The sequence below is a fragment of the Rhinatrema bivittatum genome, chromosome 2 (genome assembly GCF_901001135.1).
Source record: "Rhinatrema bivittatum chromosome 2, aRhiBiv1.1, whole genome shotgun sequence".
Lineage (NCBI taxonomy): Eukaryota > Metazoa > Chordata > Amphibia > Gymnophiona > Rhinatrematidae > Rhinatrema > Rhinatrema bivittatum.
The window spans coordinates 782,037,437-782,050,050 of NC_042616.1; the positions used below are offsets into that span (position 1 = coordinate 782,037,437).

At 44.0% G+C, this 12,614-nt stretch overlaps 1 long non-coding RNA gene across 5 annotated transcripts in view; it reads right to left on the reverse strand.

Moving 5' to 3' along the window:
- Nucleotides 1–12,614, reverse strand: part of LOC115085733 — a 129,980-nt gene that overhangs the window by 97,530 nt on the left and 19,836 nt on the right. For 2 of the 5 annotated variants that reach the window (XR_003854943.1, XR_003854939.1), the window contains exon 2: nucleotides 4,247–4,400. The exons of 2 other annotated variants lie outside the window; for them this stretch is intronic. This is a non-coding gene — a long non-coding RNA (uncharacterized LOC115085733). Of the gene's footprint in view, nucleotides 1–2,407; nucleotides 2,551–4,246; nucleotides 4,401–12,614 lie in introns of those variants that run through there. One more of the 5 variants, XR_003854944.1, reaches the window with a different exon arrangement.

Sequence of the window (12,614 nt, forward strand, 5' to 3'; positions counted from 1 at the left end):
CTCATAGGTTCACCTTCAAGACTGCATCAACTATGCCGCAGCACAAAGGGCTCACATCCACACCACCCATCAGAGTTTGCTGAGGCCATGAGCTCAGCAGAATCACCTCAGATTTCTGCTAATGCCAAGCTAGCGCATCAGCTTCAGCAGCAGCAGAATCAGCTGAATACCATGGCCAGTACCTGCAAGGTATGTCTGCCCAGACTGCTCAGGCTTCCTGCAGGAAATCCTACTGCTCCCACCCATCGTATACCTCTGCCACCGAGGTACGATAGAGATCCAGTGAAATGTTGAGGCTTCCTATATCAATGTCGGATGCAGTTTGAATTAAAAGCACCTTCGAGTCAAGGTGACATTCTATCCTTGCTTGACAGCTCTGCCCTGGCCTGGGCCTTGCCTCGCCTCTCTGAGAAAGAGATCTTCTTCTGGTGAGGGGGGGGGGGGGGGGGACACAACTTGAATTGCTTCTTGCAAGCATTCCAGCAGATCTTTTCAAGTCAGGTTGCATGGCTTCCAAGTCATCTGAACTTCTGCAGATTGGAAAGGGTTCTCAGTCTGTGGAGGGGGGGTGGGGGGGAAGTATGCAGTGCACTTCTGCACCCTGGCCTCTGAACTTCAGTGGGGGGCACTGATAGTCTGACTGCAATCTTCAGGTAAGGGCTCTCAGAATGCATAAAGGATGAGCTGGCTGCCAGGGATCTGCCAGAGACATTGAAGGGCCTAATCAGCTTAACCATTCAGCTAGACCTAACATTTAAGATTTCATCTGCTACGCAGCCTCATTCTATCCAGACTATGACGCCTCCCCATTCCCCTCCCAGAAGAGGTCTCCTTGGAGCTCCATTCTGTGCTATCCCCATCAGCTCCTCACAGCTCAAACTCAGCTTGTGGCACAGCATCCAAGCCACAAGGAGTCCTCAGGAAACCATGTCTCCAGCCTTGCCAAGCTCTCCCTCCTTGTCTGCACCACATCCAAGCCTCAGCCCTACATAATGCAGCCTTGCCAAACCTTCCTCGCTTTCACATCAAATCACCCTTGGCTCCCTGCCCTAGTCACTGTTGCCTTGTGGCCTACCTGGGCCTACCCTTGTCTTGGCTTGCCTTGTGGCTTCCAGGTCTTCTTCCTCCTTGCCATCTGGCCTATCTAGGCCTTGTCTTGCTCTGTGGCTTATCTAGCCTTTCCATTCTTTTCCCCCTCGGAGCCTTCTCTACCTAACACTGCCTTCAGGCCTTTATGTTTCATGTTGTTCTTGTCTCACCCTTTCCTGCCCTGTCTTAGTCTAGCTCCTGTTCCAGTCCTTTTCTGCACTGTTCCTGTCCAAGCTTGTTCCTGTTCTTACCTGCACTCTGTTCCTGTCTAAGCCTTGCTCCAGCCTTACCAGGCTGTCCAAGCATTGCCCCAGCCTTGCTCCAGACTCATCATGATGTACTGCCATTGTAGAGACCTGCTGGCCCCCAGAACCGAAGAGCTCAACCTGCAGGGGAAAGGGTTGGTTAAGCAAAAGACTGGCCCTACCCTTGACTTGAAATCCTGCGCCACTCTGAGGGTGGTGTTCCCTTTATCCAACCTGGACCCAAGTCATAACATCATGTGAAAGCCAACCATTGCCTTCAGGAGTTGGTGCGGGACTCCTTGTCTATCCAGTAAGTTAGATTTTAATTTTGACGTTCATGTTTCTATACCTCATTTTGTCTGCCAAATTTGGAATCCTTCACATTTTCTGGAGTGCATTGCTTGCCATTTTTCTACTCCATCAATGATGCATCCGTAAACATCTGCAGCAGCTGTGCTGCACTGCAGTCAGACTCCAAGCTAAGGATTCCACTGCCTGATTATATGATTGTACCTCAAACCTCAGCATATTGAAATGCAGCAAATGCCCAGCAAAACAACTCTCCTACATTCCCAGATTGCATTGGGGTATGGTTCTCTTAACTCAACTTGGTGGGATATCAGTGCCTTCCTGGGTATATGCCTCAAGACTTAGCATGCCCAATTTGCTTTGCAACCAATCTAGCTCCCTTGGAGAAAACAACACATTCTGGTACAGGCAAATACAGCCAAAGAAAATTAAATCCAGCATCAGAAGAAAGCAAATCTTTTGCAACATCCAGTACAGCCTCCTTGAAAAATCTCACTATTGCAGACTTTAAATTGCCAAGAAAACTTTAGCTCCTTTACCTGTAAAGGTACAGCTTGCTTCCAAATTCAGCACTGATTGTCTAGAACCCCCAGCATATCCAGGCATAACTAAAATCAGCCAAAGGAAGTTAAATTTGTTCCTGTGATGCACAATTCTGACGTTCACAGTATGAGAGCTATATCTCAAACATCTAGCACAGCATTTCTGAGAAGCACCACTAATGCAGCTACAACTGGCCAAGTTAAATTAAGTTTCTTACTTACAAAAGTAAATTCTGTTTCCATACAATCCGTTAAGGAGGAGCCAAGCTCAGTTTTTAAAATCCATAGCACACACTGGTTCTTTGAAATCCACAGCTTGCCAAATTAATTTAAAATAGCACAGTCAAGGTAACCTGCCAAATTAAGCAAAGCTCCTCATCTGCAAAACAAATTCTGTTTCTGTTTGTAAAACTAGTTCAGCTTTCCTAATCCATTCTCAGAAAGCAAAATTTAAAACTGAAAAAACTGGTTGATTCAGTCCTGAGAACCCAGCAGTCATGTGCAGGTAATAAACTGCTAATGAGATCAACTGACTCTTAGGAAAGCAGCATGTACATTCTCTATGCTAGCCTTCTCTGGACATCTCCTGAGTATACAAGGCTCAGCAACTAATTCTGATCCTGTTACATTCCAAATTGCTGTTTCCATCACAGCTGCGTTCTGCCTTTAAAGAAGTCTTGTCCTTCAGTTCAGTCCTCATGCCAGCAGAACCTCTTTCAATGCCTTCCTCGCATCTCTCATCTTCCCAACCAGAGGGAATAGTAATTCAACCTGAAGTTTTGCCAGTTGCAGCCCTGCCCCAGCTTCTGGAGGAATCTGTCCATTCATTCTTCTTTGGGAGAAGTCTATTTAAGCAATTCCCCCTTTTGAGAGGCTCCACTCCTGTTGACCTGCTCCAAAAGGGACAGTCTATACCATAAGGATATTGTCCCAATAGTCCAGCACCAGGGAGTCACTGTTCCAGTCACCCAGCATCTTAACTCCATTACCAAGAACAACTGCTATGCTCTTCCCTTGATCTCTGAACTCTTTGATTGCCTTCGGGGAATGCAGATATTTACCAAGCTGGACTTTCAGGGGGACATACAACTTGATCAGAATCTGACAAGGCAACGAATGGAAGACCGCCTTTAAGACCCGTGACAGACCCTATCAATATCTAGTGATGCCCTTTAGACTGGAAGACTGTGGGTGCGTTGCACAATCTATGGTCAATGAGTTCTGCCAGGACCTTCTCTACTTCCATGTGGTAGTTTACCTCTATGATATTCTAGTCTTCTCTAAATCTTTGCCGGAATATAGACGTCATTTGAAACAGGTCCTCCAGAGACTCCATGAACACTACTTCTATGCCAAATTAGAAAAGTGTACCTTTGAACAGGAAGAGTTTCCCTTCTTGGAATATAATATCTCCTGCCAAGACCTACAAATGGACCCAGTCAAATTAAAGGCCATACTGGAGTGGCCCTGGCCTGTAGGCCTCAAGGCACTGCAGCACTTCCTGGGGTTCGCAAATTACTATAAGCAGTTTATTTATGATTACTCCTCCTTGGTGGCTCTGTTCACAGCCCTAACCAAGAAGGACACAGACAGTAAAAACTGGACCATGGATGCTAACCAAGCTTTCGAGCTCCTCAAGAAGAAGTTCATCCTTGATCTGTGTCTACACCACTCAGACCCATCCAAGCCATTCATTTTGGAGGTAGATGCATCTACCCTTGGAGTAGATGCTATTCTCATGTACCATAAACCATAATGGTACTCTCGTGACCTGCTTCTATTTCTCGAAAAAATTTTCTCCAACAGAAAAGAACTATACAATTGGTGATTGTGAGCTGCTAGCGGAGAAGCTAGCCTTAGAGGAATGGCGATACCTCTTGGAGGAAGCTAAGCATACAGTAATCATCTATATGGATCACAAAACCTAGAACAGCTAGCACAAATGCAGAGGCTGAACCCCCATCGAGCTCACTGGTCATAGTTTTTTTTAATTAGTTTGACTTAGCTGTGATTCTGTTCTGCTGAAAAAAAAAACAGGCGAGCCGATGCCATCTCATGTACCTTTGATATGGAAAGGCTCTCTTAAGTCTCCATGGCATATCATCGACACTGCTGCATTCATAGTCCCTCCTGGGAAGACCGCTGTTCTCCAGTGTCTACGACAAAAGGTTCTTCAGTGGGCTCATGACCAATGTTCCCTCCAAGGAGTACCTAGCTGTGTGCAAATTTTTTTTAATGTGAGAAAAGGTTTTTTAAACCAACAGTTTTTGAGCGTCAGTTTTAACACTGCATTTCTATATATAAACACAAAGAAAAATTTATATTAGTGACCATGTAAAATCTGTGAGCCATACTCTGAAATGTATGATTGATTGCTCACATGCTCAGCTTAGATGCAACTATGCTCATGAATCTCGCTTGGCAGGTCACCCAGGTTTCACCCAAACCTAGGAATTAATAATCTGACACTAATGGTGGCCACAGATGAAGACAGACATAAAAGCGTTACATAGAGTCCTGTTCCAAGTGATGCCATGAATAAAAGTGGCAAGCTCTACCTTGGGGATTGTTTCAGCTGCTGCCAGTCCCCAAGGAACCCTGGACTAACTTGGCTACTGACTTCATCACTGACCTTCCCCTCTCTGGCGGCAATACCACCATATGAGTGGTAGTGGTTAGATTTTCTAAGATGATGCATATGTCATGCCCCTTCCGAGCCTCCCGTCAGCACCTGAACTGGCTAAACTCTTTGTCCAACAAGGAAAATATTAACATGAAGGGAAATCTCTAACAACGAGATACACCAATACATGTAAAGACAGAACATATACCTACAAACAATAATTATCAAATTTTAATATCAAAAAGTTGTGTTTTTTAATTTTGCAAAAAATGGTATAAACTCATATTACATTTATACATACATTACTTACTGTTGTGTGTACAATATACTACACATTAGTGTTATGTTCACTCGCCGGATCAAAATGAATTTTAAAAATATACAAAACCTACTTAATCTAATGATCACATTCGTAACTTCCCACAGTCCCTCACATACATTCACCTACTCTTTCAAAAGCCCCAATCATCCATTCATGTTTAAAAAATGCTCAATACCTTCCTATAATATATATATATATATACATATATATATATATACACACACACACACACATATATATGTAAAGAGATTAAAAAAAAAATATATATATATATACACACACACACATATTATGTAAAGAGATTAAAAAAAAAAAATATATATATATTACTATACTACACTAACTCTTAAAACAGCTAAAACTCTTGTATAATCCTCTTCTTTTTCTCGTCAATCTCCTGGATAGATCACTTGTCCAATTCATCATGTAGCTCCACCAATGTACATTCCAATAGCACTTGTAATTCACTCTTCAGATTCTTCATCCACACTCTTCTTCACAAACCAAGACAAAGAATTCTCCATTTCACCCTTCAAAAGCGCTTCTTTAGGGGGAACTGATACTCTCTCTCCTACTTCACCGTCACCAAGGATGACATAACGAAATACTCTAATGAACAGCATAGATCTGCATGCTTCCATCGGATGCCCAACGCTTAAGCATCTTCAAATGTATACATCATGCTCTGGCACAAATTCATACCACGTATCTCCAAATTCATTTGCTTCATCCTCTCACAGATGCCATTTTGATGTACCACCTCCTAGAGTACGTGGCAGAATGGTTTAAAAAAAAAAAAAAAGCTGAAAAGAAACATCACCCAGCAACCTCAACTTTGCCCTGGAACACTGGTTTGATTCAGCACTAAAAAACTGTGGTTGAAAATATCTTCATTGAAATTTGCTCTGCGATTCAAGAATCCATTATCCATTGAATGACAACTCAGTCCAGTAGCCTACAAACTCAAATTATCTCCATCCGTGTGCGTCCATGAGGCCTTCCTCGTACTTCTCTTAAAATATGCAATTCTCTCTTGGCCAAGCCACCATGTCTCTACAAAAGAAGACATCCAATTAGAAGTCCAGGAGATCTTGGATTCCCGTAGAGTCCAAGCAAGGCTGAATGAGGAATCAGGAACGCAGGACACAGGAACTTGAAAGGACCCCCGTTGCTGAGGCGAGATAATGCTACGAGGCCCTTGATCTAATGTCATGGGAGGGCACCGCTCAAAGTTTCCCGCTACGTCCCCTTAGGCCATGCGCACATATGTGCACATTATATGGGCCCTGCAGCGGGAAACTTTGAGCGGTGCCCTCCCATGACATTAGATCAAGGGCCTCGTAGCATTATCTTGCCTCAGCAATGGGGGTCCTTTCAAGTTCCTGTGTCCTGCGTTCCTGATTCCTCATTCAGCCATGTTTGTCCAGCCTTGCCTTGTATTGCCCATCCTGTCCTGTGTGTCTTTGTCCATGATTGCCTGTAGCCTGATCTCTTGCCTGAACCTGACCACAATTACCTGCAACCTGGACCAGACCACCCTCATCAGCTGCCTGCCCCAATCTTGGCCTGTCTCGGACTCCATTAGTTTGCTCATCAACTATAAGGCATTCACATAAAAAATGTTTTAAATTTTACAATATCAATATCTGTAAGCAAATCAGCACCAGCACAGAATTAGAGAGACCATCATAACACCCAGCAGCAAACAGACTTACATTTATCCATAAGTTCATGCGGGTCATTCGTAATTACAGGTCTCAAAGCACGGCAGTTCAAAAAATTTTTTGTATTGTTTTTGTGCATATAAAATCAGAGACAAGGAGAAAATTAAATTACTTCCCTCAAGTAATCTTTATTATCAAAACCTTGAGGGATGAGCAGACATTTCGGCTGCGGTACTTAACAGGAACCCAAGAATTCTGTTATAAATCTCCTCCAGGAGAGGGAGGAGTTAGCAATCTGTTAGCGATCTTGTTAAGGAGTTAGCAATCGGTTATAATCTGGCTGCTGGATACTCCCATAGAAGGAGGAGTTAGCAATCTGATACGGAATCTGCCAAGGAGTTAGCAATCTGCTAGCGCTCACCCCGCCAGGAGGGTGGAGTGAGCGATCTGGAATCCATCAGCTCCTCCCAAAGGGAGGAGTTTAGCAATCTGTTAGTGTTCTGCTTCCCCAGAGGGAAGGAGTAGCAACTGTTATGCTTTGTTCCTGTAGAAAGATGAGCCAGCAACCTGTATGATCCCCACGTGGAGATAGCTATCCGATATGGATCAGCTTCCGCAGAAAGAGGAGTAATGGTCTGATGTTGGTTGGCTCCCACAGAGTGGCAGATGATAATACCGCTCTATTAGTGTAAGGAGTAACACTTAGTAGAAATAGTGAATCCCTGGGCCGATGGCAGATGACAGCGCCCTCAAGTGGAGATCCTGAGTGGGACCACTGGCTAGGCTGGAGTATTGAGACAAACACAGATAGTTCTTTATTAGACTGGAAGTAGAACCACTAGAGGTGGCAGTAGTGGGTTGATGTGCCCGGCAGGGCTGAAGTCCCTCTGATACTGGAACTACGATCTCTGAGTTGATGAGCGGTAAGGAGAGACTATAGGTAGTGAGTAGACAGGATATGCTGGGCATAACCAGTGGTAGATGACACACTCATAATTGTAGATATCTGTAATGTCTTCTTATGCAACAGAGAGTCTTCAGTATTCAGGAACAGGAGCCACAGGCAAGTACTGGTTCCTATAGGCAGTCTGAAATAGAACTCACAATAACTGTGTATGGGATGGCTTCTGGAATAGAAGAGAGGCTAGGAGAGCCTCTCTTCGTGGAGCGAGTACCGGTTCATATCTGTTAATCTGAAATAGTATTCCTTAAGATATAGGTATGCGATATCTTCTGAGGAAGAAGAGAGTCTGAGAAAGGTATTAGGAACATAGGCCCTCATGGAGCGAGTACCGGTTCCTATTTGCAATCTGCAATGGTAACTCACGATATCCGTACCTGCGATAACGTCTTAGACTGAAGGGAGTCTTAGAGATTAGGAACAAGGGCCCTCGTGGAGCGAGTACCGGTTCCTGTCTGAAGGTGTTAATACATGTGGATAAAATGTGAGCGGGTAGGCGTAGTATATTTGGATTTTCTAAAGGTATTTGACAATGTCCCCCATGAGAGACTTCTAAAAAAAAAAATAAATTAAAAAGTCATGGGCTAGGAGGTAATGTACTTTTGTAGATTGCAATCTGGTTAAAAGACGGGAAACAGAGAATAGGATTAAATGGTCAATTTTCTCAGTGGAATAAGGTAAACAGTAGAGTACCTCAGGGATCTGTATTTAGACCGGTACTTTTTAATATATTTATAAATGATCTGAAAAGGGGAATGACAAGTAAGGTGATCAAATTGGCAGATGACACAAAATTATTCAGAGTAGTTAAATCATAAGTGGATAATAATAAATTGCAGGAGGACCTTGCGAGACATAGATTGGGCACTCAGATGGCAGATGAAATTTAATGTGGATAAGTTGATGCATATAGGGAAAAATAACCCATACTATAGATTCACGATGTTAGGTTTCATGTTAAGAGTTACTACGCAGGAAAAACATCTTTGGCATCACAGTGGACAATACAGTGGGCTACGGCGATCATAAAAGAAAGCAGAATGTTAGGCATTATTAGGAAGGGAATGATGAATATGGAGAATGTCATAATGCTTATGTATCGCTCTGTGTGTTCAGTTCTGGTTGCCGCATTTGAAAAACACATAGATGCACTGGAGAAGGTACCAAGAAGGGCAACCAAAATGATAAAGGAAATGGAATGGCTCGCTCTAGAGGAAAGGCTAAAGAGGTTAGGGCTGTAGAGCTTGGAGGAAAAAAAAAACAAAAAATGGTTGAGGGGGGATATGATGGAGGTCTACAAAATCATGAGAGGACTAGAACGATCAAATTTGAATTGGTTGTTTACTCTTTCAGATAATAGAAGGGGGCATTCCATGAAATTAGCAAGTAGCACATTTAAAACAAATCAGAGAAAATTCTCTCACTTAGGGGTAGATTTTTAAAAAGGACGCGCGATTTTATAACAAGCGCATGCATGTTATAAAATCCCGGTCGGCGCACACAAGGGGGGGGGGGGGGGGTACAATTTAGCGAATTTGCCCAGCAATGCATCGTCAGGCTTCCCTACCCTAACCTCTCCTTCCCCTATCCTACCCATTCCCCCCATCCCTATCCCATTTTTATTAACTTACTTTTTGCTCCTGCAAAAGAGCAGGAGGATGTTGTGCGCTGGCACAATGGCAAATGGCCGCTGTACCGGATGCCTCTAGGCCCGCCCCGCAGACCGCCCTACTGCTGAGGCCCGGCTCTTGTGCGCACAACAGGTTATGCGCAAGGCCGGGCCTCTTTTAAAATGTGTGCGGCGTGCGCAAGGCCCGACCGTGCGCGTAACCCGTGTTTTACACTCGCGGAACAGTAAAAATCCGGCCTTTAATGCACAATTAAGCTCTGGAATTCATTGGCAGAGGATGTAGTTAAGGCAGTTAGCTTAGCTGGGTTTAAAAAAAGTTTGGACAAGTTCCTGGAGGAGAAGTCCATAAACTGCTATTATTCAAGCTGACTTAGGAAATAGGCAGGTAGTGGTATCCTGGATTGGCCACTGTTGGAAACAGGATGCTGGGATTGATGAACTCTCAGTCTGACCCAATATGGCAACTTCTTATGGAATACAATATGCTAGCCCAGGAAATCCAGGGCAAGACTGAAAAGGTTATCAAATCCCTTACTGTGAAGTTGCTTAAAAGACTATTGAATAGTTGAGTCAGCGATTCAGATAAGGGTTTTTCATGTCACAGCCCCCTTACTTCTGCTGTTAACTTACAGTGACATATCACTTTTAAAACAAGATAATGGCAGTCTTAAGTTATAGAACTTTGAATGAAAAAATCTTAAATTGCAGAATTCTAACTGAAAGAGGGATTGTGAGAGAAATGTACTGAAAAATAGTCCTATCAAACAGATTGATTCTCACACTGAATGACAAGGGTAGTCAGAACCCTCAAGAACTTAGTTCTCAGAGCAGAGAAAAGAAATAGCCAGGCAAGGTGGAAGAGCATGCACCTATTCTCTTTCCATAATCCTGTCTGGGTCTTGGCCTTTAGGCTGACAGGAGGTGGTCCCTGCAGGTTGTGTAACAGTGAATGACTGGCCATGAGCTTAGCTGAGCTGGAATCACTGAACCCTAAGGGGCCCATGCAATACGGTGCGCTGGGCTCACCTTTCAGAAGGCTGTTCTGAAAGGGGATTGGTCCTTTCACTGACAAATGGGCAATAAGTGAAGGTGTGAATAAAATTAACCCACGTCCATTTTCCAAACCCCTGCCACCGCTTTTTTTAAACTTTTTTTTTTTTTCATTATTTTTTTTAAAGAGTTGTTTCACCTACTTACTATCCCAAGGATAGTGGGAGGCAGTACAGAAAAGCAGTTTTAGTAGCGTTCAGCAATTAATGCCTGCTCCGGGCAGGCATTAATTTCTGATCGCTAAAATGTGCGCCATAGACGCACATTTATTTTTTTTTTGCATAGGAAGTGAATAGCTAATAGCCTCATTCAGTGAAAGGACCAATCACCTTCTGAAGGAGATTGGTCCTTTCACTGACATATGACAGTAAAGGGACCAATCCGCAATAAGTGAAGGAGTGAATAAATTAATATTAAGTACCCGATAATTTAATACTGATTTATATACTCCTTTTGGTGCCGGTAGACAGGTTGGGGGAATGGATGCTGAATTTATCAGCATCCATTTTCCTAGCCCCTGCACGTACGCTGGTTAGGAAAACGGGGCGCTGATAAATTTAACGTCCGTTTTCTTAACCGGCAGACAGCCACCGACAGCCTCTCTCTCTCCGGCTTGCGCTGTCAAGGAGGTGCTAGGGGCACACAATCGCCCCTAGTGTCTCCTCGACAGCGTGAGCCCTAACTTAAATATTGCATCGCGCTCCCCAGGAGAGGTGACTGGGGGCGCGTTATGAAAGCGGGCGCCGAATACACAACGCCCGCTTTCAGCGCAAGTTTTTTTGCATCGGCCCCTAAGATTGCTAAGAGCCTGAATCACTGAAAAATGAGCGAGCCATGAGCCTAGTGGAGCTGTAAACTTGAGCAAAAGGAAACCCTCTCAACAAGCAAGAAAAGCCTGAAACCAGCAGAACCAGAGTCGGGTTCCCTAGGAGGGCGCAGACCAGAGGCAGAGTCGGGTCCCCTAGAACGGTGCGGTCCCCAAAAGTGGACCTGGAGGTGCAGCTGGATTCCGTAGGAGGGTACGGACCATTTGGCGGAGTCAGGGCCCCCAGAAGGGAATGGACCTGTCAGCAGAGCAGAGGGGACTGCGGCAGTATAGACACAACAGACCCACCCTCCTGACCAGTTATGGCCGTTGACCCAGTTGCATCTTTTCACATGGGTGAGGCCTGTGGGAATGCAAGAGGTCCTTCCCTATTCTATTTGGTGGTATGCTGTGAGGACCAAGAACCCCAAATAACTAAAATGTTAAATGATCTTGCTCTCTTGTAGCAATGTACATAGTTGTCTAGTCTGAGACTAATAACTACAAATAGATAAGTATGCTGCTGATATTCTGTTAGCAATGTACATAGAACATACATTGTAGAAATGCATATAATCTAATAAACATGTATGCATTTGTACATAATGTCAGCTCTATTCATAGTCCCGTTTGTTTTCCTGGGATGAAGGGAGGGAAATCCTATCCATTAACACCTTCTTCCCCAGGTGGAGGTAAGAACATGAGGACCAATGGAGTCTGTCCCGGGGGAGCCCCTACCCACAAGGTAAGCGGTTAAGGGGACGGGTTACATTTCGATTTTCTCCATCGTATTGTCATGCTATTGTACATAAGAAATGCTACCATCCTGCACCGAGTATACGACCCAGGATGAATTTATTGAAATGGAAGCAAAAGACAGACGAAATAATTATTCGGGTTTTTATGAAATTATATCCATGCAAAGTATAATCCCTTTAAAGGAACCAGACTCCGCACAACATGTGAAAGGCAGCCGTTTTGGCTCCAACAAGGCCCTATAATTTCTACAAAGCTTTGCAGAGGAGGTGAGGCATGTGCTGCTTTTGTGAATGAGCATTTGTGCGAGAAGGCTTGTTCAAGTCCTAACCCTATTAACGAAACTGAAAACGGGAAAGAGGCTGATCAGCCCTGAAGCTGATTCAGTCAATGCTGGCTTGGAGACAAGAATGACATCATCTACAAAAGATGGCTAGGCTAAGAAAGAAATTACAGTTTTGACAGACTTGTGTTCAGTAATGGCCTTCTCGAGAAAACTTAACACATCAGAACGGATTCAGAAGTTATAGAAAGTGTTACCAGAAGCAGCTCCATGTGAATGTCTAGAAGCCGCATTAACATCAATTATACAATTTAATTTGTGCTGCATGCATGCAC